The sequence below is a fragment of the Leuresthes tenuis genome, unplaced genomic scaffold (genome assembly GCF_036924035.1).
Source record: "Leuresthes tenuis unplaced genomic scaffold, fLeuTen1.0.hap1 SCAF_1, whole genome shotgun sequence".
NCBI classification, from domain to species: Eukaryota; Metazoa; Chordata; class Actinopteri; order Atheriniformes; family Atherinopsidae; genus Leuresthes; species Leuresthes tenuis.
In genome coordinates, this window is record NW_027325355.1 from 5,897,476 (window position 1) to 5,921,800 (window position 24,325).

General features: G+C 46.4%; 1 protein-coding gene, 43 non-coding genes and 20 pseudogenes across 44 annotated transcripts in view; 1 reads left to right on the forward strand and 63 right to left on the reverse strand.

The window, feature by feature from the left end:
* Nucleotides 1-24,325, forward strand: part of LOC140296301 (uncharacterized) — a 173,703-nt gene that overhangs the window by 19,091 nt on the left and 130,287 nt on the right. The gene's annotated exons all lie outside the window — the stretch shown is intronic.
* Nucleotides 61-179, reverse strand: LOC140289955 (5S ribosomal RNA). Its single transcript, XR_011912305.1, has one exon. It is a non-coding gene; the product is annotated as a 5S ribosomal RNA (ribosomal RNA).
* LOC140287359 (5S ribosomal RNA) lies at nt 449-567 on the reverse strand. Its single transcript, XR_011911547.1, has one exon. It is a non-coding gene; the product is annotated as a 5S ribosomal RNA (ribosomal RNA).
* On the reverse strand, nt 837-955 carry LOC140287478 (5S ribosomal RNA). The gene has a single exon (XR_011911641.1). It is a non-coding gene; the product is annotated as a 5S ribosomal RNA (ribosomal RNA).
* Nucleotides 1,225-1,343, reverse strand: LOC140299462 (5S ribosomal RNA). The gene has a single exon (XR_011914735.1). It is a non-coding gene; the product is annotated as a 5S ribosomal RNA (ribosomal RNA).
* Nucleotides 1,613-1,731, reverse strand: LOC140301179 (5S ribosomal RNA). Its single transcript, XR_011914906.1, has one exon. It is a non-coding gene; the product is annotated as a 5S ribosomal RNA (ribosomal RNA).
* On the reverse strand, nt 2,001-2,119 carry LOC140298923 (5S ribosomal RNA). The gene has a single exon (XR_011914518.1). It is a non-coding gene; the product is annotated as a 5S ribosomal RNA (ribosomal RNA).
* Nucleotides 2,389-2,507, reverse strand: LOC140297899 (5S ribosomal RNA). Its single transcript, XR_011913594.1, has one exon. It is a non-coding gene; the product is annotated as a 5S ribosomal RNA (ribosomal RNA).
* On the reverse strand, nt 2,777-2,895 carry LOC140294366 (5S ribosomal RNA; annotated as a pseudogene).
* LOC140307235 (5S ribosomal RNA) lies at nt 3,165-3,283 on the reverse strand (annotated as a pseudogene).
* Nucleotides 3,553-3,671, reverse strand: LOC140298567 (5S ribosomal RNA). The gene has a single exon (XR_011914207.1). It is a non-coding gene; the product is annotated as a 5S ribosomal RNA (ribosomal RNA).
* Nucleotides 3,941-4,059, reverse strand: LOC140297321 (5S ribosomal RNA). The gene has a single exon (XR_011913065.1). It is a non-coding gene; the product is annotated as a 5S ribosomal RNA (ribosomal RNA).
* On the reverse strand, nt 4,329-4,447 carry LOC140297322 (5S ribosomal RNA). The gene has a single exon (XR_011913066.1). It is a non-coding gene; the product is annotated as a 5S ribosomal RNA (ribosomal RNA).
* LOC140299777 (5S ribosomal RNA) lies at nt 4,717-4,835 on the reverse strand (annotated as a pseudogene).
* On the reverse strand, nt 5,105-5,223 carry LOC140293905 (5S ribosomal RNA). The gene has a single exon (XR_011912721.1). It is a non-coding gene; the product is annotated as a 5S ribosomal RNA (ribosomal RNA).
* LOC140302907 (5S ribosomal RNA) lies at nt 5,493-5,611 on the reverse strand (annotated as a pseudogene).
* LOC140303702 (5S ribosomal RNA) lies at nt 5,881-5,999 on the reverse strand (annotated as a pseudogene).
* LOC140292685 (5S ribosomal RNA) lies at nt 6,269-6,387 on the reverse strand. The gene has a single exon (XR_011912589.1). It is a non-coding gene; the product is annotated as a 5S ribosomal RNA (ribosomal RNA).
* On the reverse strand, nt 6,657-6,775 carry LOC140269854 (5S ribosomal RNA; annotated as a pseudogene).
* LOC140290307 (5S ribosomal RNA) lies at nt 7,045-7,163 on the reverse strand (annotated as a pseudogene).
* LOC140290611 (5S ribosomal RNA) lies at nt 7,433-7,551 on the reverse strand. The gene has a single exon (XR_011912372.1). It is a non-coding gene; the product is annotated as a 5S ribosomal RNA (ribosomal RNA).
* Nucleotides 7,821-7,939, reverse strand: LOC140299384 (5S ribosomal RNA; annotated as a pseudogene).
* LOC140298746 (5S ribosomal RNA) lies at nt 8,209-8,327 on the reverse strand. The gene has a single exon (XR_011914364.1). It is a non-coding gene; the product is annotated as a 5S ribosomal RNA (ribosomal RNA).
* On the reverse strand, nt 8,596-8,714 carry LOC140297323 (5S ribosomal RNA). The gene has a single exon (XR_011913067.1). It is a non-coding gene; the product is annotated as a 5S ribosomal RNA (ribosomal RNA).
* Nucleotides 8,984-9,102, reverse strand: LOC140278006 (5S ribosomal RNA; annotated as a pseudogene).
* On the reverse strand, nt 9,372-9,490 carry LOC140318749 (5S ribosomal RNA). Its single transcript, XR_011917901.1, has one exon. It is a non-coding gene; the product is annotated as a 5S ribosomal RNA (ribosomal RNA).
* On the reverse strand, nt 9,760-9,878 carry LOC140318185 (5S ribosomal RNA). Its single transcript, XR_011917817.1, has one exon. It is a non-coding gene; the product is annotated as a 5S ribosomal RNA (ribosomal RNA).
* LOC140298172 (5S ribosomal RNA) lies at nt 10,148-10,266 on the reverse strand. The gene has a single exon (XR_011913843.1). It is a non-coding gene; the product is annotated as a 5S ribosomal RNA (ribosomal RNA).
* LOC140288884 (5S ribosomal RNA) lies at nt 10,535-10,653 on the reverse strand. The gene has a single exon (XR_011912202.1). It is a non-coding gene; the product is annotated as a 5S ribosomal RNA (ribosomal RNA).
* Nucleotides 10,922-11,040, reverse strand: LOC140297744 (5S ribosomal RNA). The gene has a single exon (XR_011913453.1). It is a non-coding gene; the product is annotated as a 5S ribosomal RNA (ribosomal RNA).
* On the reverse strand, nt 11,310-11,428 carry LOC140298414 (5S ribosomal RNA). The gene has a single exon (XR_011914063.1). It is a non-coding gene; the product is annotated as a 5S ribosomal RNA (ribosomal RNA).
* Nucleotides 11,698-11,806, reverse strand: LOC140302024 (5S ribosomal RNA; annotated as a pseudogene).
* Nucleotides 12,076-12,194, reverse strand: LOC140297400 (5S ribosomal RNA). Its single transcript, XR_011913138.1, has one exon. It is a non-coding gene; the product is annotated as a 5S ribosomal RNA (ribosomal RNA).
* LOC140302031 (5S ribosomal RNA) lies at nt 12,464-12,572 on the reverse strand (annotated as a pseudogene).
* LOC140297401 (5S ribosomal RNA) lies at nt 12,842-12,960 on the reverse strand. The gene has a single exon (XR_011913139.1). It is a non-coding gene; the product is annotated as a 5S ribosomal RNA (ribosomal RNA).
* LOC140289967 (5S ribosomal RNA) lies at nt 13,230-13,348 on the reverse strand. Its single transcript, XR_011912306.1, has one exon. It is a non-coding gene; the product is annotated as a 5S ribosomal RNA (ribosomal RNA).
* Nucleotides 13,618-13,736, reverse strand: LOC140299301 (5S ribosomal RNA; annotated as a pseudogene).
* Nucleotides 14,006-14,124, reverse strand: LOC140287600 (5S ribosomal RNA). Its single transcript, XR_011911746.1, has one exon. It is a non-coding gene; the product is annotated as a 5S ribosomal RNA (ribosomal RNA).
* LOC140298336 (5S ribosomal RNA) lies at nt 14,394-14,512 on the reverse strand. Its single transcript, XR_011913993.1, has one exon. It is a non-coding gene; the product is annotated as a 5S ribosomal RNA (ribosomal RNA).
* Nucleotides 14,782-14,900, reverse strand: LOC140295175 (5S ribosomal RNA). The gene has a single exon (XR_011912845.1). It is a non-coding gene; the product is annotated as a 5S ribosomal RNA (ribosomal RNA).
* LOC140297867 (5S ribosomal RNA) lies at nt 15,170-15,288 on the reverse strand. Its single transcript, XR_011913565.1, has one exon. It is a non-coding gene; the product is annotated as a 5S ribosomal RNA (ribosomal RNA).
* On the reverse strand, nt 15,558-15,676 carry LOC140297477 (5S ribosomal RNA). Its single transcript, XR_011913209.1, has one exon. It is a non-coding gene; the product is annotated as a 5S ribosomal RNA (ribosomal RNA).
* Nucleotides 15,946-16,064, reverse strand: LOC140299303 (5S ribosomal RNA; annotated as a pseudogene).
* LOC140292225 (5S ribosomal RNA) lies at nt 16,334-16,452 on the reverse strand. Its single transcript, XR_011912527.1, has one exon. It is a non-coding gene; the product is annotated as a 5S ribosomal RNA (ribosomal RNA).
* Nucleotides 16,722-16,840, reverse strand: LOC140299304 (5S ribosomal RNA; annotated as a pseudogene).
* Nucleotides 17,110-17,228, reverse strand: LOC140298337 (5S ribosomal RNA). The gene has a single exon (XR_011913994.1). It is a non-coding gene; the product is annotated as a 5S ribosomal RNA (ribosomal RNA).
* On the reverse strand, nt 17,498-17,616 carry LOC140295292 (5S ribosomal RNA). The gene has a single exon (XR_011912856.1). It is a non-coding gene; the product is annotated as a 5S ribosomal RNA (ribosomal RNA).
* Nucleotides 17,886-18,004, reverse strand: LOC140299881 (5S ribosomal RNA; annotated as a pseudogene).
* On the reverse strand, nt 18,274-18,392 carry LOC140297520 (5S ribosomal RNA). Its single transcript, XR_011913247.1, has one exon. It is a non-coding gene; the product is annotated as a 5S ribosomal RNA (ribosomal RNA).
* Nucleotides 18,660-18,778, reverse strand: LOC140295411 (5S ribosomal RNA). The gene has a single exon (XR_011912867.1). It is a non-coding gene; the product is annotated as a 5S ribosomal RNA (ribosomal RNA).
* On the reverse strand, nt 19,048-19,166 carry LOC140297532 (5S ribosomal RNA). The gene has a single exon (XR_011913258.1). It is a non-coding gene; the product is annotated as a 5S ribosomal RNA (ribosomal RNA).
* On the reverse strand, nt 19,436-19,554 carry LOC140317083 (5S ribosomal RNA). The gene has a single exon (XR_011917435.1). It is a non-coding gene; the product is annotated as a 5S ribosomal RNA (ribosomal RNA).
* LOC140292308 (5S ribosomal RNA) lies at nt 19,824-19,942 on the reverse strand. Its single transcript, XR_011912534.1, has one exon. It is a non-coding gene; the product is annotated as a 5S ribosomal RNA (ribosomal RNA).
* Nucleotides 20,212-20,330, reverse strand: LOC140280343 (5S ribosomal RNA). Its single transcript, XR_011909403.1, has one exon. It is a non-coding gene; the product is annotated as a 5S ribosomal RNA (ribosomal RNA).
* LOC140295529 (5S ribosomal RNA) lies at nt 20,600-20,718 on the reverse strand. Its single transcript, XR_011912878.1, has one exon. It is a non-coding gene; the product is annotated as a 5S ribosomal RNA (ribosomal RNA).
* LOC140290241 (5S ribosomal RNA) lies at nt 20,988-21,096 on the reverse strand (annotated as a pseudogene).
* LOC140311287 (5S ribosomal RNA) lies at nt 21,366-21,484 on the reverse strand (annotated as a pseudogene).
* On the reverse strand, nt 21,754-21,872 carry LOC140300983 (5S ribosomal RNA). The gene has a single exon (XR_011914886.1). It is a non-coding gene; the product is annotated as a 5S ribosomal RNA (ribosomal RNA).
* Nucleotides 22,142-22,260, reverse strand: LOC140301613 (5S ribosomal RNA; annotated as a pseudogene).
* On the reverse strand, nt 22,530-22,648 carry LOC140299925 (5S ribosomal RNA; annotated as a pseudogene).
* LOC140299474 (5S ribosomal RNA) lies at nt 22,918-23,036 on the reverse strand. The gene has a single exon (XR_011914736.1). It is a non-coding gene; the product is annotated as a 5S ribosomal RNA (ribosomal RNA).
* LOC140312414 (5S ribosomal RNA) lies at nt 23,306-23,424 on the reverse strand (annotated as a pseudogene).
* On the reverse strand, nt 23,694-23,812 carry LOC140298376 (5S ribosomal RNA). Its single transcript, XR_011914030.1, has one exon. It is a non-coding gene; the product is annotated as a 5S ribosomal RNA (ribosomal RNA).
* LOC140298734 (5S ribosomal RNA) lies at nt 24,082-24,200 on the reverse strand. The gene has a single exon (XR_011914353.1). It is a non-coding gene; the product is annotated as a 5S ribosomal RNA (ribosomal RNA).

The following is a 24,325-nucleotide window of genomic DNA, read 5'->3' on the forward strand; positions in this document are numbered from 1 at the left end:
TGTCACAGGGTGATCAGACGTTGCAACAAAAGACATGCAGGTGGTAGAGAGAAGAGAAAAAGCTTACAGCACCTGGTATTCCAAAGTAGTCTCCCATCCAAGTACTAACCAGGCCCAACCCTGCTTGGCTTCCGAGATCAGACGAGGTCGGGTATGTTCAGGGTGGTGTGGCCGTAAGCAACAATATCTGTGAACAATGTGCCTTATATAGGTACTGGAATCATACGGTTCCTCTATGTAACCAGATAATTGCCGAGAAAGGCTGATATGTAGTGGGCATATCTTCATCCTTGATGTGATTACTACCTGTAGTTGAAACTGAGACTCTCAGATCACTTCGTGTCTGCCAACAAAGCAGCAGCAGCTGAAGATGACCAACTTCCTCATGTGTCACAGGGTGATCAGACGTTGCAACAAAAGACATGCAGGTGCTAGAGAGAAGAGAAAAAGCTTACAGCACCTGGTATTCCCAAATAGTCTCCCATCCAAGTACTAACCAGGCCCAACCCTGCTTGGCTTCCGAGATCAGACGAGGTCGGGCATATTCAGGGTGGTGTGGCCGTAAGCAACAATATCTGTGAACAATGTGCATTATATAGGTACTGGAATCATACAGTTTCTCGATGTAACCAGATAATTGCAGAGAAATGCTGATGCGTATTGGGCACATCTTCTTCCCTGTCGTGATTATTCTCTCCAGTGGAAACTGAGACTCTCAGATCACTTCGTGTCTGCCAACAAAGCAGCAGCAGCTGAAGATGACCAACTTCCTCATGTGTCACAGGGTGATCAGACGTTGCAACAAAAGACATGCAGGTGCTAGAGAGAAGAGAAAAAGCTTACAGCACCTGGTATTCCCAAATAGTCTCCCATCCAAGTACTAACCAGGCCCAACCCTGCTTGGCTTCCGAGATCAGACGAGGTCGGGCATATTCAGGGTGGTGTGGCCGTAAGCAACAATATCTGTGAACAATGTGCATTATATAGGTACTGGAATCATACGGTTCCTCTATGTAACCAGATAATTGCAGAGAAAGGCTGATATGTAGTGGGCACATCTTAATCCCTGATGTGATTATTACCTGCAGTTGAAACTGAGAATCTCAGATCACTTCGTGTCTGCCAACAAAGCAGCAGCAGCTGAAGATGACCAACTTCCTCATGTGTCACAGGGTGATCAGACGTTGCAACAAAAGACATGCAGGTGGTAGAGAGAAGAGAAAAAGCTTACAGCACCTGGTATTCCCAAGCGGTCTCCCATCCAAGTACTATCCAGGCCCAACCCTGCTTGGCTTCCGAGATCAGACGAGGTCGGGCATGTTCAGGGTGGTGTGGCCGTAAGCAACAATATCTGTGAACAATGTGCATTATATAGGTACTGGAATCATACGGTTCCTCTATGTAACCAGATAATTGCCGAGAAAGGCTGATATGTAGTGGGCATATCTTCATCCTTGATGTGATTACTACCTGCAGTTGAAACTGAGACTCTCAGATCACTTCGTGTCTGCCAACAAAGCAGCAGCAGCTGAAAATGACCAACTTCCTCATGTGTCACAGGGTGATCAGACGTTGCAACAAAAGACATGCATGTGGTAGAGAGAAGAGAAAAAGCTTACAGCACCTGGTATTCCCAAGCGGTCTCCCATCCAAGTACTAACCAGGCCCAACCCTGCTTGGCTTCCGAGATCAGACGAGGTCGGGCATTTTCAGGGTGGTGTGGCTGTAAGTAACAATGCTTGTGACAAATGCGCATTATATCGGTACTGGAAACATACAGTTCCTCTATGTGACCAGATGATTGCCGAGAAAGGCTAACTTGTAGTGGGCACATCTTCATCCCTGTCGTGATTATTATCTGCAGTTGAAACTGAGAATCTCAGATCACTTCGTGTCTGCCAACAAAGCAGCAGCAGCTGAAGATGACCAACTTCCTCATGTGTCACAGGGTGATCAGACGTTGCAACAAAAGACATGCAGGTGGTAGAGAGAAGAGAAAAAGCTTACAGCACCTGGTATTCCCAAGCAGTCTCCCATCCAAGTACTAACAAGGCCCAACCCTGCTTGGCTTCCGAGATCAGACGAGGTCGGGCATGTTCAGGGTGGTGTGGCCGTAAGCAACAACGTCTGTCACAAATGTGCATTATATAGGTACTGGAATCATACGGTTACTCTATGTAACCAGATAATTGCCGAGAAAGGCTTATATGTAGTGTGCACATCTTCATCCCCGATGTGATTATTACCTGCAGTTGAAACTGAGACTCTCAGATCACTTCGTGTCTGCCAACAAAGCAGCAGCAGCTGAAGATGACCAACTTCCTCATGTGTCACAGGGTGATCAGACGTTGCAACAAAAGACATGCATGTGGTAGAGAGAAGAGAAAAAGCTTACAGCACCTGGTATTCCCAAGCGGTCTCCCATCCAAGTACTAACCAGGCCCAACCCTGCTTGGCTTCCGAGATCAGACGAGGTAGGGCATGTTCAGGGTGGTGTGGCCGTAAGCAACAATGTCTGTGACAAATGTGCATTATATAGGTACTGGAATCATACGGTTACACTATGTAACCAGATAATTGCCAAGAAAGGCTTATATGTAGTGTGCACATCTTCATCCCCGATGTGATTATTACCTGCAGTTGAAACTGAGACTCTCAGATCACTTCGTGTCTGCCAACAAAGCAGCAGCAGCTGAAGATGACCAACTTCCTCATGTGTCACATGGTGATCAGACGTTGCAACAAAAGACATGCAGGTGGTAGAGAGAAGAGAAAAAGCTTCCAGCACCTGGTATTCATAAGCAGTCTCCCATCCAAGTACTAACCAGGTCCAACCCTGCTTGGGTTCCGAGATCAGACGAGGTTGGGCATGTTCAGGGTGGTGTGGCCGTAAGCAACAATATCTGTGAACAATGTGCATTATATAGGTACTGGAATCATACGGTTACAGTATGTAACCAGATAATTGCCGAGAAAGGCTAACTTGTAGTGGGCACATCTTCTTCCCTGACGTGATTATTATCTGCAATTGAAACTTAAAATCTCAGATCACTTCGTGTCTGCCAACAAAGCAGCAGCAGCTGAAGATGACCAACTTCCTCATGTGTCACAGGGTGATCAGATGTTGCAACAAAAGACATGCATGTGGTAGAGAGAAGAGAAAAAGCTTACAGCACCTGGTATTCCCAAGTAGTCTCCCATCCAAGTACTAACCAGGACCAACCCTGCTTGGCTTCCTAGATCAGACGAGGTCGGGCATGTTCAGGGTGGTGTGGCCGTAAGCAACAATGTCTGTGACAAATGTGCATTATATAGGTACTGGAATCATACAGTTCCTCTATGTAACCAGATAATTGCCAAGAAAGGCTGATATGTAGTGGGCACATCTTCATCCCTGATGTGATTATTACCTGCAGTTGAAACTGAGACTCTCAGATCACTTTGTGTCTGCCAACAAAGCAGCAGCAGCTGAAGATGACCAACTTCCTCATGTGTCACAGGGTGATCAGACGTTGCAACAAAAGACATGTAGGTGGTAGAGAGAAGAGAAAAAGCTTACAGCACCTGGTATTCCCAAGTAGTCTCCCACCCAAGTACTAACCAGGCCCAACCCTGCTTGGCTTCCGAGATCAGATGAGGTCGGGCATGTTCAGGGTGGTGTGGCCGTAAGCAACAATATCTGTGAACAATGTGCATTATATAGGTACTGGAATCATACGGTTACACTATGTAACCAGATAATTGCAGAGAAAGGCTGATATGTAGTGGGCACATCTTCATCCCTGATGTGATTATTACCTGCAGTTGAAACTGAGACTCTCAGATCACTTCGTGTCTGCCAACAAAGCAGCAGCAGCTGAAGATGACCAACTTCCTCATGTGTCACAGGGTGATCAGACGTTGCAACAAAAGACATGCATGTGGTAGAGAGAAGAGAAAAAGCTTACAGCACCTGGTATTCCCAAGCGGTCTCCCATCCAAGTACTAACCAGGCCCAACCTTGCTTGGCTTCCGAGATCAGACGAGGTCGGGCAAATTCAGGGTGGTGTGGCTGTAAGCAACAACGTCTGTCACAAATGTGCATTATATAGGTACTGGAATCATACGGTTACTCTATGTAACCAGATAATTGCCGAGAAAGGCTGATATGTAGTGGGCACATCTTCATCCCTGATGTGATTATTACCTGCAGTTGAAACTGAGACTCTCAGATCACTTCGTGTCTGCCAACAAAGCAGCAGCAGCTGAAGATGACCAACTTCCTCATGTGTCACAGGGTGATCAGACGTTGCAACAAAAGACATGCAGGTGGTAGAGAGAAGAGAAAAAGCTTACAGCACCTGGTATTCCCAAGCGGTCTCCCATCCAAGTACTAACCAGGCCCAACCTTGCTTGGCTTCCGAGATCAGACGAGGTCGGGCAAATTCAGGGTGGTGTGGCTGTAAGCAACAATGTCTGTGACAAATGTGCATTATATCGGTACTGGAATCATAAAGTTCCTCTATGTAATCAGATAATTGCCGAGACAGGCTAACTTGTAGTGGGCACATCTTCATCCCTGATGTGATTATTACCTGCAGTTGAAACTGAGACTCTCAGATCACTTCGTGTCTGCCAACAAAGCAGCAGCAGCTGAAGATGACCAACTTCCTCATGTGTCACATGGTGATCAGACGTTGCAACAAAAGACATGCACGTGGTAGAGAGAAGAGAAAAAGCTTACAGCACCTGGTATTCCCAAGTAGTCTCCCATCCAAGTAACAACCAGGCCCAACCCTGCTTGGCTTCCGAGATCAGACGAGGTCGGGCATATTCAGGGTGGTGTGGCCGTAAGCAACAATGTCTGTGACAAATGTGCAATATATAGGTACTGGAATCATACAGTTCCTCGATGTAACCAGATAATTGCCGAGAAAGGCTAACTTGTAGTGGGCACATCTTCATCCCTGATGTGATTATTATCTGTAGTTGAAACTGAGACTCTCAGATCACTTCGTGTCTGCCAACAAAGCAGCAGCAGCTGAAGATGACCAACTTCCTCATGTGTCACAGGGTGATCAGACGTTGCAACAAAAGACATGCAGGTGGTAGAGAGAAGAGAAAAAACTTACAGCACCTGGTATTCCCAAGTAGTCTCCCATCCAAGTACTAACCAGGCCCAACCCTGCTTGGCTTCCGAGATCAGACGAGGTCGGGCATATTCAGGGTGGTGTGGCTGTAAGCAACAATGTCTGTCACAAATGTGCATTATATAGGTACTGGAATCATACGGTTACTCTATGTAACCAGATAATTGCTGAGAAAGGCTGATGCGGATTAGGCACATCTTCTTCCCTGTCGTGATTATTCTCTCCAGCGGAAACTGAGACTCTCAGATCACTTCGTGTCTGCCAACAAAGCAGCAGCAGCTGAAGATGACCAACTTCCTCATGTGTCACAGGGTCATCAGACGTTGCAACAAAAGACATGCATGTGGTAGAGAGAAGAGAAAAAGCTTACAGCACCTTGTATTCCCAAGCGGTCTCCCATCCAAGTACTAACCAGGCCCAACCCTGCTTGGCTTCCTAGATCAGACGAGGTCGGGCATGTTCAGGGTGGTGTGGCCGTAAGCAACAATGTCTGTGACAAATGTGCATTATATAGGTACTGGAATCATACAGTTACTCTATGTAACCAGATAATTGCAGAGAAAGGCTGATATGTAGTGGGCACATCTTCATCCCTGATGTGATTATTACCTGCAGTTGAAACTGAGACTCTCAGATCACTTTGTGTCTGCCAACAATCCAGCAGCAGCTGAAGATGACCAACTTCCTCATGTGTCACAGGGTGATCAGACGTTGCAACAAAAGACATGCATGTGGTAGAGAGAAGAGAAAAAGCTTACAGAACCTGGTATTCCCAAGCTGTCTCCCATCCAAGTACTAACCAGGCCCAGCCCTGCTTGGCTTCCGAGATCAGACGAGGTCGGGCATGTTCAGGGTGGTGTGGCCGTAAGCAACAATGTCTGTGACAAATGTGCATTATATCGGTACTGGAATCATACAGTTCCTCTATGTAACCAGATGATTGCCGAGAAAGGTTGATATGTAGTGGGCACATCTTCTTCCCTGTCGTGATTATTATCTGCAGTTGAAACTGAGAATCTCAGATCACTTTGTGTCTGCCAACATAGCAGCAGCAGCTGAAGATGACCAACTTCCTCATGAGTCACATGGTGATCAGACGTTGCAACAAAAGACATGCAGGTGGTAGAGAGAAGAGAAAAAGCTTACAGCACCTGGTATTCCCAAGCGGTCTCCCATCCAAGTACTAACCAGGCCCAACCCTGCTTGGCTTCCGAGATCAGACGAGGTCGGGCATATTCAGGGTGGTGTGGCCGTAAGCAACAATATCTGTGAACAATGTGCATTATATAGGTACTGGAATCATACGGTTACAATATGTAACCAGATAATTGCCGAGAAAGGCTAACTTGTAGTGGGCACATCTTCATCCCTGATGTGATTATTACCTGCAGTTGAAACTGAGACTCTCAGATCCCTTCGTGTCTGCCAACAAAGCAGCAGCAGCTGAAGATGACCAACTTCCTCATGTGTCACAGGGTGATCAGACGTTGCAACAAAAGACATGCAGGTGGTAGAGAGAAGAGAAAAAGCTTACAGCACCTGGTATTCCCAAGCAGTCTCCCTTCCAAGGACTAATCAGGCCCAACCCTGCTTGGCTTCCGAGATCAGACGAGGTCGGGCATATTCAGGGTGGTGTGGCCGTAAGGAACAATATCTGTGAACAATGTGCATTATATAGGTACTGGAATCATACGGTTACTCTATGTAACCAGATAATTGCCGAGAAAGGCTAACTTGTAGTGGGCACATCTTCTTCCCTGACGTGATTATTATCTGTAGTTGAAACTGAGAATCTCAGATCACTTCGTGTCTGCCAACAAAGCAGCAGCAGCTGAAGATGACCAACTTCCTCACGTGTCACAGGGTGATCAGACGTTGCAACAAAAGACATGCAGGTGGTAGAGAGAAGAGAAAAAGCTTACAGCACCTGGTATTCCCAAGCGGTCTCCCATCCAACTACTAACCAGGCCCAACCCTGCTTGGCTTCCTAGATCCGATGACGTCGGGCAAATTCAGGGTGGTGTGGCTGTAAGCAACAATGTCTGTCACAAATGTGCATTATATAGGTACTGGAATCATACGGTTACTCTATGTAACCAGATAATTGCCGAGAAAGGCTGATATGTAGTGGGCACATCTTCATCCCTGATGTGATTATTACCTGCAGTTGAAACTGAGACTCTAAGATAACTTCGTGTCTGCCAACAAAGCAGCAGCAGCTGAAGATGACCAACTTCCTCATGTGTAACAGGGTGATCAGACGTTGTAACAAAAGACATGCATGTGGTAGAGAGAAGAGAAAAAGCTTACAGCACCTGGTATTCCCAAGCGGTCTCCCATCCAAGTACTAACCAGGCCCAACCCTGCTTGGCTTCCGAGATCAGACGAGGTCAGGCATATTCAGGGTGGTGTGGCTGTAAACAACAATGTCTGTCACAAATGTCTATTATATAGGTGCTGGAATCATACGGTTACACTATGTAACCAGATAATTGCCGAGAAAGGCTAACTTGTAGTGGGCACATCTTCTTCCCTGACGTGATTATTATCTGCAGTTGAAACTTAGAAACTCAGATCACTTCGTGTCTGCCAACAAAGCAGCAGCAGCTGAAGATGACCAACTTCCTCATGTGTCACAGGGTGATCAGACGTTGCAACAAAAGACATGCAGGTGCTAGAGAGAAGAGAAAAAACTTACAGCACCTGGTATTCCCAAGTAGTCTCCCACCCAAGTACTAACCAGGCCCAACCCTGCTTGGCTTCCGAGATCAGACGAGGTCGGGCATGTTTAGGGTGGTTTGGCCGTAAGCGACAATGTCTATCACAAATGTGCATTATATAGGTACTGGAATCATACGGTTACTCTATGTAACCAGATAATTGCCAAGAAAGGCTGATATGTAGTGGGCATATCTTCATCCCTGATGTGATTATTACCTGCAGTTGAAACTGAGACTCTCAGATCACTTCGTGTCTGCCAACAAAGCAGCAGCAGCTGAAGATGACCAACTTCCTCATGTGTCACAGGGTGATCAGACGTTGCAACAAAAGACATGCAGGTGGTAGAGAGAAGAGAAAAAGCTTACAGCACCTGGTATTCCCAAGCGGTCTCCCATCCAAGTACTAACCAGGCCCAACCCTGCTTGGCTTCTGAGATCAGACGAGGTCGGGCATGTTCAGGGTGGTGTGGCCGTAAGGAACAACGTCTGTGACAAATGTGCATTATATCGGTACTGGAATCATACAGTTCCTCTATGTAATCAGATAATTGCAGAGAAAGGCTAACTTGTAGTGGGCACATCTTCTTCCCTGACGTGATTATTATCTGCAGTTGAAACTTAGAATCTCAGATCACTTCGTGTCTGCCAAAAAGCAGCAGCAGCTGAAGATGACCAACTTCCTCATGTGTCACAGGGTGATCAGACGTTGCAACAAAAGACATGCATGTGGTAGAGAGAAGAGAAAAAGCTTACAGCACCTGGTATTCCCAAGCGGTCTCCCATCCAAGTACTAACCAGGCCCAACCTTGCTTGGCTTCCGAGATCAGACGAGGTCGGGCAAATTCAGGGTGGTGTGGCTGTAAGCAACAATGTCTGTCACAAATGTGAATTATATAGGTACTGGAATCATACGGTTACACTATGTAACCAGATAATTGCCGAGAAAGAATGATATGTAGTGGGCACATCTTAATCCCTGATGTGATTATTACCTGCAGTTGAAACTGAGACTCTCAGATCACTTCGTGTCTGCCAACAAAGCAGCAGCAGCTGAAGATGACCAACTTCCTCATGTGTCACAGGGTGATCAGACGTTGCAACAAAAGACATGCATGTGGTAGAGAGAAGAGAAAAAGCTTACAGCACCTGGTATTCCCAAGCGGTATCCCATCCAACTACTAACCAGGCCCAACCCTGCTTGGCTTCCTAGATGCGATGACGTCGGGCATGTTCAGGGTGGTGTGGCCGTAAGCATCAATGTCTGTCACAAATGTGAATTATATAGGTACTGGAATCATACAGTTCCTCTATGTAACCAGATAATTGCCGAGAAAGGCTGATATGTAGTGGGCACATCTTCTTCCCTGTCGTGATTATTCTCTCCAGCGGAAACTGAGACTCTCAGATCACTTCGTGTCTGCCAACAAAGCAGCAGCAGCTGAAGATGACCAACTTCCTCATGTGTCACAGGGTCATCAGACGTTGCAACAAAAGACATGCACGTGGTAGAGAGAAGAGAAAAAGCTTACAGCACCTGGTATTCCCAAGTAGTCTCCCATCCAAGTACTAACCAGGCCCAACCCTGCTTGGCTTCCGAGATCAGACGAGGTCGGGCATGTTCAGGGTGGTTTGGCCGTAAGCGACAATGTCTGTGACAAATGTGAATTATATAGGTACTGGAATCATACAGTTCCTCTATGTAACCAGATAATTGCCAAGAAAGGCTGATATGTAGTGGGCATATCTTCATCCTTGATGTGATTACTACCTGTAGTTGAAACTGAGACTCTCAGATCACTTCGTGTCTGCCAACAAAGCAGCAGCAGCTGAAGATGACCAACTTCCTCATGTGTCACAGGGTGATCAGACGTTGCAACAAAAGACATGCAGGTGGTAGAGAGAAGAGAAAAAGCTTACAGCACCTGGTATTCCCAAGCGGTCTCCCATCCAAGTACTAACCAGGCCCAGCCCTGCTTGGCTTCCGAGATCAGACGAGGTCGGGCAAATTCAGGGTGGTGTGGCTGTAAGCAACAATGTCTGTCACAAATGTGCATTATATAGGTACTGGAATCATACGGTTACACTATGTAACCAGATAATTGCTGAGAAAGGCTGATATGTAGTGGGCACATCTTCATCCCTGATGTGATTATTACCTGCAGTTGAAACTGAGAATCTCAGATCACTTCGTGTCTGCCAACAAAGCAGCAGCAGCTGAAGATGACCAACTTCCTCATGTGTCACAGGGTGATCAGACGTTGCAACAAAAGACATGCAGGTGGTAGAGAGAAGAGAAAAAGCTTACAGCACCTGGTATTCCCAAGCGGTCTCCCATACAAGTACTAACCAGGCCCAACCCTGCTTGGCTTCTGAGATCAGACGAGGTCGGGCATGTTCAGGGTGGTGTGGCCGTAAGCAACAATGTCTGTGACAAATGTGCATTATATCGGTACTGGAATCATACAGTTCCTCTATGTAATCAGATAATTGCAGAGAAAGGCTAACTTGTAGTGGGCACATCTTCTTCCCTGACGTGATTATTATCTGCAGTTGAAACTTAGAATCTCAGATCACTTCGTGTCTGCCAAAAAGCAGCAGCAGCTGAAGATGACCAACTTCCTCATGTGTCACAGGGTGATCAGACGTTGCAACAAAAGACATGCATGTGGTAGAGAGAAGAGAAAAAGCTTACAGCACCTGGTATTCCCAAGCGGTCTCCCATCCAAGTACTAACTAGGCCCAACCCTGCTTGGCTTCCGAGATCAGACGAGGTCGGGCATATTCAGGGTGGTGTGGCCGTAAGCAACAATATCTGTGAACAATGTGCATTATATAGGTACTGGAATCATACGGTTACTCTATGTAACCAGATAATTGCCGAGAAAGGCTAACTTGTAGTGGGCACATCTTCTTCCCTGTCGTGATTATTATCTGCAGTTGAAACTGAGAATCTCAGATCACTTCGTGTCTGCCAAAAAGCAGCAGCAGCTGAAGATGACCAACTTCCTCATGTGTCACACGGTGATCAGACGTTGCAACAAAAGACATGTAGATGGTAGAGAGAAGAAAAAAAGCTTACAGCACCTGGTATTCCCAAGTAGTCTCCCATCCAAGTACTAACCAGGACCAACCCTGCTTGGCTTCCGAGATCAGACGAGGTCGGGCATATTCAGGGTGGTGTGGCCGTAAGCAACAATATCTGTGAACAATGTGCATTATATAGGTACTGGAATCATACGGTTCCTCTATGTAACCAGATAATTGCAGAGAAAGGCTGATATGTAGTGGGCACATCTTAATCCCTGATGTGAATATTACCTGCAGTTGAAACTGAGACTCGCCGATCACTTCGTGTCTGCCAACAATCCAGCAGAAGCTGAAGATGACCAACTTCCTCATGTGTCACAGGGTGATCAGACGTTGCAACAAAAGACATGCAGGTGGTAGAGAGAAGAGAAAAAGCTTACAGCACGTGGTATTCCCAAGAAGTCTCCCATCCAAGTACTAACCAGGCCCAACCCTGCTTGGCTTCCGAGATCAGACGAGGTCGGGCATATTCAGGGTGGTGTGGCCGTAAGCAACAATGTCTGTCACAAATGTGCATTATATAGGTACTGGAATCATACGGTTCCTCTATGTAACCAGATAATTGCAGAGAAAGGCTGATATGTAGTGGGCACATCTTAATCCCTGATGTGATTATTACCTGCAGTTGAAACTGAGACTCTCAGATCACTTCGTGTCTGCCAACAAAGCAGCAGCAGCTGAAGATGACCAACTTCCTCATGTGTCACAGGGTGATCAGACGTTGCAACAAAAGACATGCATGTGGTAGAGAGAAGGGATAAAGCTTACAGCACCTGGTATTCCCAAGCGGTCTCCCATCCAAGTACTAACCAGGCCCAACCCTGCTTGGCTTCCGAGATCGGGCATATTCAGGGTGGTGTGGCTGTAAGCAACAATGTCTGTCACAAATGTGCATTATATAGGTACTGGAATCATACGGTTACTCTATGTAACCAGATAATTGCCGAGAAAGGCTAACTTGTAGTGGGCACATCTTCTTCCCTGTCGTGATTATTATCTGCAGTTGAAACTGAGACTCTCAGATCACTTCGTGTCTGCCAACAAAGCAGCAGCAGCTGAAGATGACCAACTTCCTCATGTGTCACATGGTGATCAGACGTTGCAACAAAAGACATGTAGATGGTAGAGAGAAGAAAAAAAGCTTACAGCACCTGGTATTCCCAAGTAGTCTCCTATCCAAGTACTAAACAGGCCCAACCCTGCTTGGCTTCCGAGATCAGACGAGGTCGGGCATGTTCAGGGTGGTTTGGCCATAAGCGACAATGTCTGTGACAAATGTGCATTATATAGGTACTGGAATCATACAGTTCCTCTATGTAACCAGATAATTGCCGAGAAAGGCTGATATGTAGTGGGCACATGTTCATCCCTGATGTGATTATTACCTGCAGTTGAAACTGAGACTCTCAGATCACTTCGTGTCTGCCAACAAAGCAGCAGCAGCTGAAGATGACCAACTTCCTCATGTGTCACAGGGTGATCAGACGTTGCAACAAAAGACATGCATGTGGTAGAGAGAAGGGATAAAGCTTACAGCACCTGGTATTCCCAAGCGGTCTCCCATCCAAGTACTAACCAGGCCCAACCCTGCTTGGCTTCCGAGATCGGGCATATTCAGGGTGGTGTGGCTGTAAGCAACAATGTCTGTCACAAATGTGCATTATATAGGTACTGGAATCATACGGTTACTCTATGTAACCAGATAATTGCCGAGAAAGGCTAACTTGTAGTGGGCACATCTTCTTCCCTGTCGTGATTATTATCTGCAGTTGAAACTGAGACTCTCAGATCACTTCGTGTCTGCCAACAAAGCAGCAGCAGCTGAAGATGACCAACTTCCTCATGTGTCACATGGTGATCAGACGTTGCAACAAAAGACATGTAGATGGTAGAGAGAAGAAAAAAAGCTTACAGCACCTGGTATTCCCAAGTAGTCTCCTATCCAAGTACTAAACAGGCCCAACCCTGCTTGGCTTCCGAGATCAGACGAGGTCGGGCATGTTCAGGGTGGTTTGGCCATAAGCGACAATGTCTGTGACAAATGTGCATTATATAGGTACTGGAATCATACAGTTCCTCTATGTAACCAGATAATTGCCGAGAAAGGCTGATATGTAGTGGGCACATGTTCATCCCTGATGTGATTATTACCTGCAGTTGAAACTGAGACTCTCAGATCACTTCGTGTCTGCCAACAAAGCAGCAGCAGCTGAAGATGACCAACTTCCTCATGTGTCACAGGGTGATCAGACGTTGCAACAAAAGACATGCAGGTGGTAGAGAGAAGAGAAAAAGCTTACAGCACCTGGTATTCCAAAGTAGTCTCCCATCCAAGTACTAACCAGGCCCAACCCTGCTTGGCTTCCGAGATCAGACGAGGTCGGGTATGTTCAGGGTGGTGTGGCCGTAAGCAACAATATCTGTGAACAATGTGCCTTATATAGGTACTGGAATCATACGGTTCCTCTATGTAACCAGATAATTGCCGAGAAAGGCTGATATGTAGTGGGCATATCTTCATCCTTGATGTGATTACTACCTGTAGTTGAAACTGAGACTCTCAGATCACTTCGTGTCTGCCAAAAAAGCAGCAGCAGCTGAAGATGACCAACTTCCTCATGTGTCACAGGGTGATCAGACGTTGCAACAAAAGACATGCATGTGGTAGAGAAAAGAGAAAAAGCTTACAGCACCTGGTATTCCCAAGCGGTCTCCCATCCAAGTACTAACCAGGCCCAACCCTGCTTGGCTTCCGAGATCAGACGAGGTTGGTCATATTCAGGGTGGTGTGGCCGTAAGCAACAATATCTGTGACAAATGTGCATTATATCGGTACTGGAATCATACAGTTTCTCGATGTAACCAGATAATTGCAGAGAAATGCTGATGCGTATTGGGCACATCTTCTTCCCTGTCGTGATTATTCTCTCCAGTGGAAACTGAGACTCTCAGATCACTTCGTGTCTGCCAACAAAGCAGCAGCAGCTGAAGATGACCAACTTCCTCATGTGTCACAGGGTGATCAGACGTTGCAACAAAAGACATGCAGGTGCTAGAGAGAAGAGAAAAAGCTTACAGCACCTGGTATTCCCAAATAGTCTCCCATCCAAGTACTAACCAGGCCCAACCCTGCTTGGCTTCCGAGATCAGACGAGGTCGGGCATATTCAGGGTGGTGTGGCCGTAAGCAACAATATCTGTGAACAATGTGCATTATATAGGTACTGGAATCATACGGTTACACTATGTAACCAGATAATTGCCGAGAAAGGCTGATATGTAGTGGGCACATCTTCATCCCTGATGTGATTATTACATGCAGTTGAAACTGAGACTTTCAGATCACTTCGTGTCTGCCAACATAGCAGAAGCAGCTGAAGATGACCAACTTCCTCATGTGTCACAGGGTGATCAGACATTGCAACAAAAGACATGCAGGTGGTAGAGAGAAGAGAAAAAGCTTACAGCACCTGGTATTCCCAAGCAGTCTCCCATCCAAGTACTAACCAGGCCCAACCATGCTTGGCTTCCGAGATCAGACGAGGTCGGGTATGTTCAGGATGGTTTGGCCGTAAGCAACAATATCTGTGAACAATGTGCATTATATAGGTACTGGAATCATACGGTTCCTCTATGTAACCAGATAATTGCAGAGAAAGAATGATATGTAGTGTGCACATCTTAATCCCTGATGTGATTATTACCTGCAGTTGAAAGTGAGACTCTCAGATCACTTCGTGTCTGCCAACAAAGCAGCAGCAGCTGAAGATGACCAACTTCCTCATGTGTCACAGGGTGATCAGACGTTGCAACAAAAGACATGCAGGTGGTAGAGAAAAGAGAAATAGCTTACAGCACCTGGTATTCCCAAGTAGTCTCCCATCCAAGTACTAACCAGGCCCAACCCTGCTTGGCTTCCGAGATCAGACGAGGTCGGGTATTTTCAGGGTGGTGTGGCCGTAAGCAACAATGTCTTTGACAAATGTGCATTATATAGGTACTGGAATCACACAGTTCCTCTATGTAACCAGATAATTGCCGAGAAAGGCTGATATGTAGTGGCCACATCTTCATCCCTGATGTGATTATTATCTGCAGTTGAAACTGAGACTCTCAGATCACTTCGTGTCTGCCAAAAAAGCAGCAGCAGCTGAAGATGACCAACTTCCTCATGTGTCACAGGGTGATCAGACGTTGCAACAAAAGACATGCAGGTGGTAGAGAGAAGACTAAAAGCTTACAGCACCTGGTATTCCCAAGCTGTCTCCGATCCAAGTACTAACCAGGCCCAACCCTGCTTGGCTTCCGAGATCAGACGAGGTCGGGCATATTCAGGGTGGTGTGGCCGTAAGCAACAATATCTGTGAACAATGTGCATTATATAGGTACTGGAATCATACGGTTCCTCTATGTAACCAGATAATTGCCGAGAAAGGCTGATATGTAGTGGGCACATCTTCTTCCCTGATGTGATTATTATCTGCAGTTGAAACTGAGACTCTCAGATCACTTCGTTTCTGCCAACAAAGCAGCAGCAGCTGAAAATGACCAACTTCCTCATGTGTCACAGGGTGATCAGACGTTGCAACAAAAGACATGCATGTGGTAGAGAGAAGAGAAAAAGCTTACAGCACCTGGTATTCCCAAGCGGTCTCCCATCCAAGTACTAACCAGGCCCAACCCTGCTTGGCTTCCGAGATCAGACGAGGTCGGGCATGTTCAGGGTGGTGTGGCCGTAAGCAACAATGTCTGTCACAAATGTGCATTATATAGGTACTGGAATCATACGGTTACTCTATGTAACCAGATAATTGCTGAGAAAGGCTGATGCGTATTAGGCACATCTTCTTCCCTGTCGTGATTATTCTCTCCAGCGGAAACTGAGACTCTCAGATCACTTCGTGTCTGCCAACAAAGCAGCAGCAGCTGAAGATGACCAACTTCCTCATGTGTCACAGGGTGATCAGACGTTGCAACAAAAGACATGCATGTGGTAGAGAAAAGAGAAAAAGCTTACAGCACCTGGTATTCCCAAGCGGTCTCCCATCCAAGTACTAACCAGGCCCAACCCTGCTTGGCTTCCGAGATCAGACGAGGTTGGTCATATTCAGGGTGGTGTGGCCGTAAGCAACAATATCTGTGACAAATGTGCATTATATCGGTACTGGAATCATACAGTTTCTCGATGTAACCAGATAATTGCAGAGAAATGCTGATGCGTATTGGGCACATCTTCTTCCCTGTCGTGATTATTCTCTCCAGTGGAAACTGAGACTCTCAGATCACTTCGTGTCTGCCAACAAAGCAGCAGCAGCTGAAGATGACCAACTTCCTCATGTGTCACAGGGTGATCAGACGTTGCAACAAAAGACATGCAGGTGCTAGAGAGAAGAGAAAAAGCTTACAGCACCTGGTATTCCCAAATAGTCTCCCATCCAAGTACTAACCAGGCCCAACCCTGCTTGGCTTCCGAGATCAGACGAGGTCGGGTATGTTCAGGATGGTTTGGCCGTAAGCAACAATATCTGTGAACAATGTGCATTATATAGGTACTGGAATCATACGGTTCCTCTATGTAACCAGATAATTGCAGAGAAAGAATGATATGTAGTGGGCACATCTTAATCCCTGATGTGATTATTACCTGCAGTTGAAAGTGAGACTCTCAGATCACTTCGTGTCTGCCAACAAAGCAGCAGCAGCTGAAGATGACCAACTTCCTCATGTGTCACAGGGTGATCAGACGTTGCAACAAAAGACGTGCAGGTGGTAGAGAAAAGAGAAAAAGCTTACAGCACCTGGTATTCCCAAGCGGTCTCCCATCCAAGTACTAACCAGGCCCAACCCTGCTTGGCTTCCGAGATCAGACGAGGTTGGTCATATTCAGGGTGGTGTGGCCGTAAGCAACAATATCTGTGACAAATGTGCATTATATCGGTACTGGAATCATACAGTTTCTCGATGTAACCAGATAATTGCAGAGAAATGCTGATGCGTATTGGGCACATCTTCTTCCCTGTCGTGATTATTCTCTCCAGTGGAAACTGAGACTCTCAGATCACTTCGTGTCTGCCAACAAAGCAGCAGCAGCTGAAGATGACCAACTTACTCATGTGTCACAGGGTGATCAGACGTTGCAACAAAAGACATGCAGGTGCTAGAGAGAAGAGAAAAAGCTTACAGCACCTGGTATTCCCAAGCAGTCTCCCATCCAAGTACTAACCAGGCCCAACCATGCTTGGCTTCCGAGATCAGACGAGGTCGGGTATGTTCAGGATGGTTTGGCCGTAAGCAACAATATCTGTGAACAATGTGCATTATATAGGTACTGGAATCATACGGTTCCTCTATGTAACCAGATAATTGCAGAGAAAGAATGATATGTAGTGGGCACATCTTAATCCCTGATGTGATTATTACCTGCAGTTGAAAGTGAGACTCTCAGATCACTTCGTGTCTGCCAACAAAGCAGCAGCAGCTGAAGATGACCAACTTCCTCATGTGTCACAGGGTGATCAGACGTTGCAACAAAAGACATGCAGGTGGTAGAGAAAAGAGAAATAGCTTACAGCACCTGGTATTCCCAAGTAGTCTCCCATCCAAGTACTAACCAGGCCCAACCCTGCTTGGCTTCCGAGATCAGACGAGGTCGGGTATTTTCAGGGTGGTGTGGCCGTAAGCAACAATGTCTTTGACAAATGTGCATTATATAGGTACTGGAATCACACAGTTCCTCTATGTAACCAGATAATTGCCGAGAAAGGCTGATATGTAGTGGCCACATCTTCATCCCTGATGTGATTATTATCTGCAGTTGAAACTGAGACTCTCAGATCACTTCGTGTCTGCCAAAAAAGCAGCAGCAGCTGAAGATGACCAACTTCCTCATGTGTCACAGGGTGATCAGACGTTGCAACAAAAGACATGCAGGTGGTAGAGAGAAGACTAAAAGCGTACAGCACCTGGTATTCCCAAGCTGTCTCCGATCCAAGTACTAACCAGGCCCAACCCTGCTTGGCTTCCGAGATCAGACGAGGTCGGGCATATTCAGGGTGGTGTGGCCGTAAGCAACAATATCTGTGAACAATGTGCATTATATAGGTACTGGAATCATACGGTTCCTCTATGTAACCAGATAATTGCCGAGAAAGGCTGATATGTAGTGGGCACATCTTCTTCCCTGATGTGATTATTATCTGCAGTTGAAACTGAGACTCTCAGATCACTTCGTTTCTGCCAACAAAGCAGCAGCAGCTGAAAATGACCAACTTCCTCATGTGTCACAGGGTGATCAGACGTTGCAACAAAAGACATGCATGTGGTAGAGAGAAGAGAAAAAGCTTACAGCACCTGGTATTCCCAAGCGGTCTCCCATCCAAGTACTAACCAGGCCCAACCCTGCTTGGCTTCCGAGATCAGACGAGGTCGGGCATGTTCAGGGTGGTGTGGCCGTAAGCAACAATGTCTGTCACAAATGTGCATTATATAGGTACTGGAATCATACGGTTACTCTATGTAACCAGATAATTGCTGAGAAAGGCTGATGCGTATTAGGCACATCTTCTTCCCTGTCGTGATTATTCTCTCCAGCGGAAACTGAGACTCTCAGATCACTTCGTGTCTGCCAACAAAGCAGCAGCAGCTGAAGATGACCAACTTCCTAGTGTCACAGGGTGATCAGACGTTGCAACAAAAGACATGCAGGTGGGAGAGAGAAGAGAAAAAGCTTACAGCACCTGGTATTCCCAAGTAGTCTCCCATCCAAGTACTAACCAGGCCCAACCCTGCTTGGCTTCCGAGATCAGACGAGGTCGGGTATTTTCAGGGTGGTGTGGCCGTAAGCAACAATGTCTTTGACAAATGTGCATTATATAGGTACTGGAATCACACAGTTCCTCTATGTAACCAGATAATTGCCGAGAAAGGCTGATATGTAGTGGCCACATCTTCATCCCTGATGTGATTATTATCTGCAGTTGAAACTGAGACTCTCAGATCACTTCGTGTCTGCCAACAAAGCAGCAGCAGCTGAAAATGACCAACTTCCTCATGTGTCACAGGGTGATCAGACGTTGCAACAAAAGACATGCATGTGGTAGAGAGAAGAGAAAAAGCTTACAGCACCTGGTATTCCCAAGCGGTCTCCCATCCAAGTACTAACCAGGCCCAACCCTGCTTGGCTTCCGAGATCAGACGAGGTCGGGCATGTTCAGGGTGGTGTGGCCGTAAGCAACAATATCTGTGAACAATGTGCATTATATAGGTACTGGAATCATACAGTTCCTCTATGTAACCAGATAATTGCCGAGAAAGGCTGATGCGTATTGGGCACATCTTCATCCCTGATGTGATTATTATCTGTAGTTGAAACTGAGACTCTCAGATCACTTCGTGTCTGCCAACAAAGCAGTAGCTGCTGAAGATGACCAACTTCCTCATGTGTCACAGGGTGATCAGACGTTGCAATAAAAGACATGCAGGTGGTAGAGAGAAGAGAAAAAGCTTACAGCACCTGGTATTCCCAAGCGGTCTCCCATCCAAGTACTAACCAGGCCCAACCCTGCTTGGCTTCCGAGATCAGACGAGGTCGGGCATATTCAGGGTGGTGTGGCTGTAAGTAACAATGCTTGTGACAAATGTGCATTATATAGGTACTGGAATCATACGGTTACACTATGTAACCACATAATTGCAGAGAAAGGCTAACTTGTAGTGGGCACATCTTCATCCTTGATGTGATTACTACCTGTAGTTGAAACTGAGACTTTCAGATCACTTTGTGTCTGCCAACAAAGCAGCAGCAGCTGAAGATGACCAACTTCCTCATGTGTCACAGGGTGATCAGACGTTGCAACAAAAGACATGCATGTGGTAGAGAGAAGAGAAAAAGCTTACAGCACCTGGTATTCCCAAGCAGTCTCCCATCCAAGTACTAACCAGGCCCAACCCTGCTTGGCTTCCGAGATCAGACGAGGTCAGGCATTTTCAGGGTGGTTTGGCCGTAAGCGACAATGTCTGTGACAAATGTGAATTATATAGGTACTGGAATCATACAGTTCCTCTTTGTAACCAGATAATTGCCAAGAAAGGCTGATATGTAGTGGGCATATCTTCATCCTTGATGTGATTATTACCTGTAGTTGAAACTGAGACTCTCAGATCACTTCGTGTCTGCCAACAAAGCAGCAGCAGCTGAAGATGACCAACTTCCTCATGTGTCACAGGGTGATCAGACGTTGCAACAAAAGACATGCATGTGGTAGAGAGAAGAGAAAAAGCTTACAGCACCTGGTATTCCCAAGCAGTCTCCCATCCAAGTACTAACCAGGCCCAACCCTGCTTGTCTTCTGAGATCAGACGAGGTCAGGCATTTTCAGGGTGGTGTGGCCGTAAGCAACAATATCTGTGAACAATGTGCATTATATAGGTACTGGAATCATACGGTTATTCTATGTAACCAGATAATTGCCGAGAAAGAATGATATGTAGTGGGCACATCTTCATCCCTGATGTGATTATTACCTGCAGTTGAAACTGAGACTCTCAGATCACTCCGTGTCTGCCAACAAAGCAGCAGCAGCTGAAGATGACCAACTTCCTCATGTGTCACAGGGTGATCAGACGTTGCAACAAAAGACATGCAGGTGGTAGAGAGAAGAGAAAAAGCTTACAGCACCTGGTATTCCCAAGTAGTCTCCCATCCAAGTACTAACCAGGCCCAACCCTGCTTGGCTTCCGAGATCAGACGAGGTCGGGTATTTTCAGGGTGGTGTGGCCGTAAGCAACAATGTCTGTGACAAATGTGAATTATATAGGTACTGGAATCATAGAGTTCCTCTATGTAACCAGATAATTGCCAAGAAAGGCTGATATGTAGTGGGCATATCTTCATCCTTGATGTGATTACTACCTGTAGTTGAAACTGAGACTCTCAGATCACTTCGTGTCTGCCAACAAAGCAGCAGCAGCTGAAGATGACCAACTTCCTCATGTGTCACAGGGTGATCAGACGTTGCAACAAAAAACATGCAGGGGGTAGTGAGAAGAGAAAAAGCTTACAGCACCTGGTATTCCCAAGCAGTCTCCCATCCAAGTACTAACCAGGCCCAACCCTGCTTGGCTTCTGAGATCGGGCATATTCAGGGTGGTGTGGCCGTAAGCAACAATATCTGTGAACAATGTGCATTATATAGGTACTGGAATCATAGGGTTCCTCTATATAACCAGATAATTGCCGAGAAAGGCTAACTTGTAGTGGGCACATCTTCTTCCCTGACGTGATTATTATCTGCAGTTGAAACTTAGAATCTCAGATCACTTCGTGTCTGCCAACAAAGCAGCAGCAGCTGAAGATGACCAACTTCCTCATGTGTCACAGGGTCATCAAACGTTGCAACAAAAGACATGCAGGTGCTAGAGAGAAGAGAAAAAGCTTACAGCACCTGGTATTCCCAAGTAGTCTCTCATCCAAGTACTTCCCAGGCCCAACCCTGCTTGGCTTCCGAGATCAGACGAGGTTGGGCATGTTCAGGGTGGTGTGGCCGTAAGCAACAATGTCTGTGACAAATGTGCATTACATCGGTACTGGAATCATACAGTTCCTCTATGTAATCAGATAATTGCCGAGAAAGGCTAACTTGTAGTGGGCACATCTTCTTCCCTGTCGTGATTATTATCTGTAGTTGAAACTGAGACTCTCAGATCACTTCGTGTCTGCCGACAAAGCAGCAGCAGCTGAAGATGACCAACGTCCTCATGTGTCACAGGGTGATCAGACGTTGCAACAAAAGACATGCAGGTGGTAGAGAGAAGAGAAAAAGCTTATAGCACCTGGTATTCCCAAGCGGTCTCCCATCCAAGTACTAACCAGGCCCAACCCTGCTTGGCTTCCGAGATCAGACGAGGTCGGGCATGTTCAGGGTGGTTTGGCCATAAGCGACAATGTCTGTGACAAATGTGCATTATATAGGTACTGGAATCATACAGTTCCTCTATGTAACCAGATAATTGCCGAGAAAGGCTGATATGTAGTGGGCACATCTTCTTCCCTGTCGTGATTATTCTCTCCAGCGGAAACTGAGACTCTCAGATCACTTCGTGTCTGCCAACAAAGCAGCAGCAGCTGAAGATGACCAACTTCCTCATGTGTCACAGGGTGATCAGACGTTGCAACAAAAGACATGCAGGTGGTAGAGAGAAGAGAAAAAGCTTACAGCAACTGGTATTCCCAAGCGGTCTTCCATCCAAGTACTAACCAGGCCCAACCCTGCTTGGCTTCCAAGATCAGACGAGGTCGGGCATATTCAGGGTGGTGTGGCCGTAAGCAACAACATTGGTGAACAATGTGCATTATATAGGTACTGGAATCATACAGTTCCTCTATGTGACCAGATAATTGCCGAGAAAGAATGATATGTAGTGGGCACATCTTCTTCCCTGTCGTGATTATTCTCTCCAGCGGAAACTGAGACTCTCAGATCACTTCGTGTCTGCCAACAAAGCAGCAGCAGCTGAAGATGACCAACTTCCTCATGTGTCACAGGGTGATCAGACGTTGCAACAAAAGACATGCAGGTGGGAGAGAGAAGAGAAAAAGCTTACAGCACGTGGTATTCCCAAGCAGTCTCCCATCCAAGTACTAACCAGGCCCAACCCTGCTTGGCTTCCGAGATCAGACGAGGTCGGGTATTTTCAGGGTGGTGTGTCCGTAAGCAACAATGCCTGTGACAAATGTGCATTATGTAGGTACTGGAATCATACAGTTCCTCGATGTAACCAGATAATTGCCGAGAAAGGCTAACTTGTATCGGGCACATCTTCTTCCCTGATGTGATTATTACCTGTAGTTGAAACTGAGACTCTCAGATCACTTCGTGTCTGCCAACAAAGCAGCAGCAGCTGAAGATGACCAACTTCCTCATGTGTCACAGGGTGATCAGACGTTGCAACAAAAGACATGCAGGTGGTAGAGAGAAGAGAAAAAGCTTACAGCACCTGGTATTCCCAAGCGGTCTCCCATCCAAGTACTATCCAGGCCCAACCCTGCTTGGCTTCCGAGATCAGACGAGGTCGGGCATGTTCAGGGTGGTGTGGCCGTAAGCAACAATATCTGTGAACAATGTGCATTATATAGGTACTGGAATCATACAGTTCCTCTATGTAACCAGATAATTGCCGAGAAAGGCTAACTTGTAGTGGGCACATCTTCATCCCTGATGTGATTATTATCTGTAGTTGAAACTGAGACTCTCAGATCACTTCGTGTCTGCCAACAAAGCAGCAGCAGCTGAAGATGACCAACTTCCTCATGTGTCACAGGGTGATCAGACGTTGCAACAAAAGACATGTAGGTGGTAGAGAGAAGAGAAAAAGCTTACAGCAGCTGGTATTCCCAAGAAGTCTCCCATCCAAGTAATAACCAGGCCCAACCCTGCTTGGCTTCCGAGATCAGACGAGGTCGGGCATATTCAGGGCGGTGTGGCCGTAAGCAACAATATCTGTGACAAATGTGCATTATATAGGTACTGGAATCATACAGTTCCTCTATGTAACCAGATAATTGCCGAGAAAGGCTGATATGTAGTGGGCACATCTTCTTCCCTGTCGTGATTATTCTCTCCAGCGGAAACTGAGACTCTCAGATCACTTCGTGTCTGCCAACAAAGCAGCAGCAGCTGAAGATGACCAACGTCCTCATGTGTCACAGGGTGATCAGACGTTGCAACAAAAGACATGCATGTGGGAGAGAGAAGAAAATAAGCTTACAGCACCTGGTATTCCCATGTAGTCTCCCATCCAAGTACTAACCAGGCCCAACCCTGCTTGGCTTCCGAGATCAGACGAGGTCGGGCATGTTCAGGGTGGTGTGGCCGTAGACGACAATGTCTGTGACAAATGTGCATTATATAGGTACTGGAATCATACAGTTCCTCTATGTAACCAGATTATTGCCGAGAAAGGCTAACTTGTAGTGGGCACATCTTCTTCCCTGTCGTGATTATTATCTGCAGTTGAAACTGAGAATCTCAGATCACTTCGTGTCTGCCAACAAAGCAGCAGCAGCTGAAGATGACCAACTTCCTCATGTGTAACAGGGTGATCAGACGTTGCAACAAAAGACATGCATGTGGTAGAGAGAAGAGAAAAAGCTTACAGCACCTGGTATTCCCAAGCAGTCTCCCATCCAAGTACTAACCAGGCCCAACTCTGCTTGGCTTCCGAGATCAGACGAGGTCAGGCATTTTCAGGGTGGTTTGGCCGTAAGCAACAATATCTGTGAACAATGTGCATTATATAGGTACTGGAATCATACGGTTACACTATGTAACCAGATAATTGCAGAGAAAGGCTAACTTGTAGTGGGCACATCTTCATCCTTGATGTGATTACT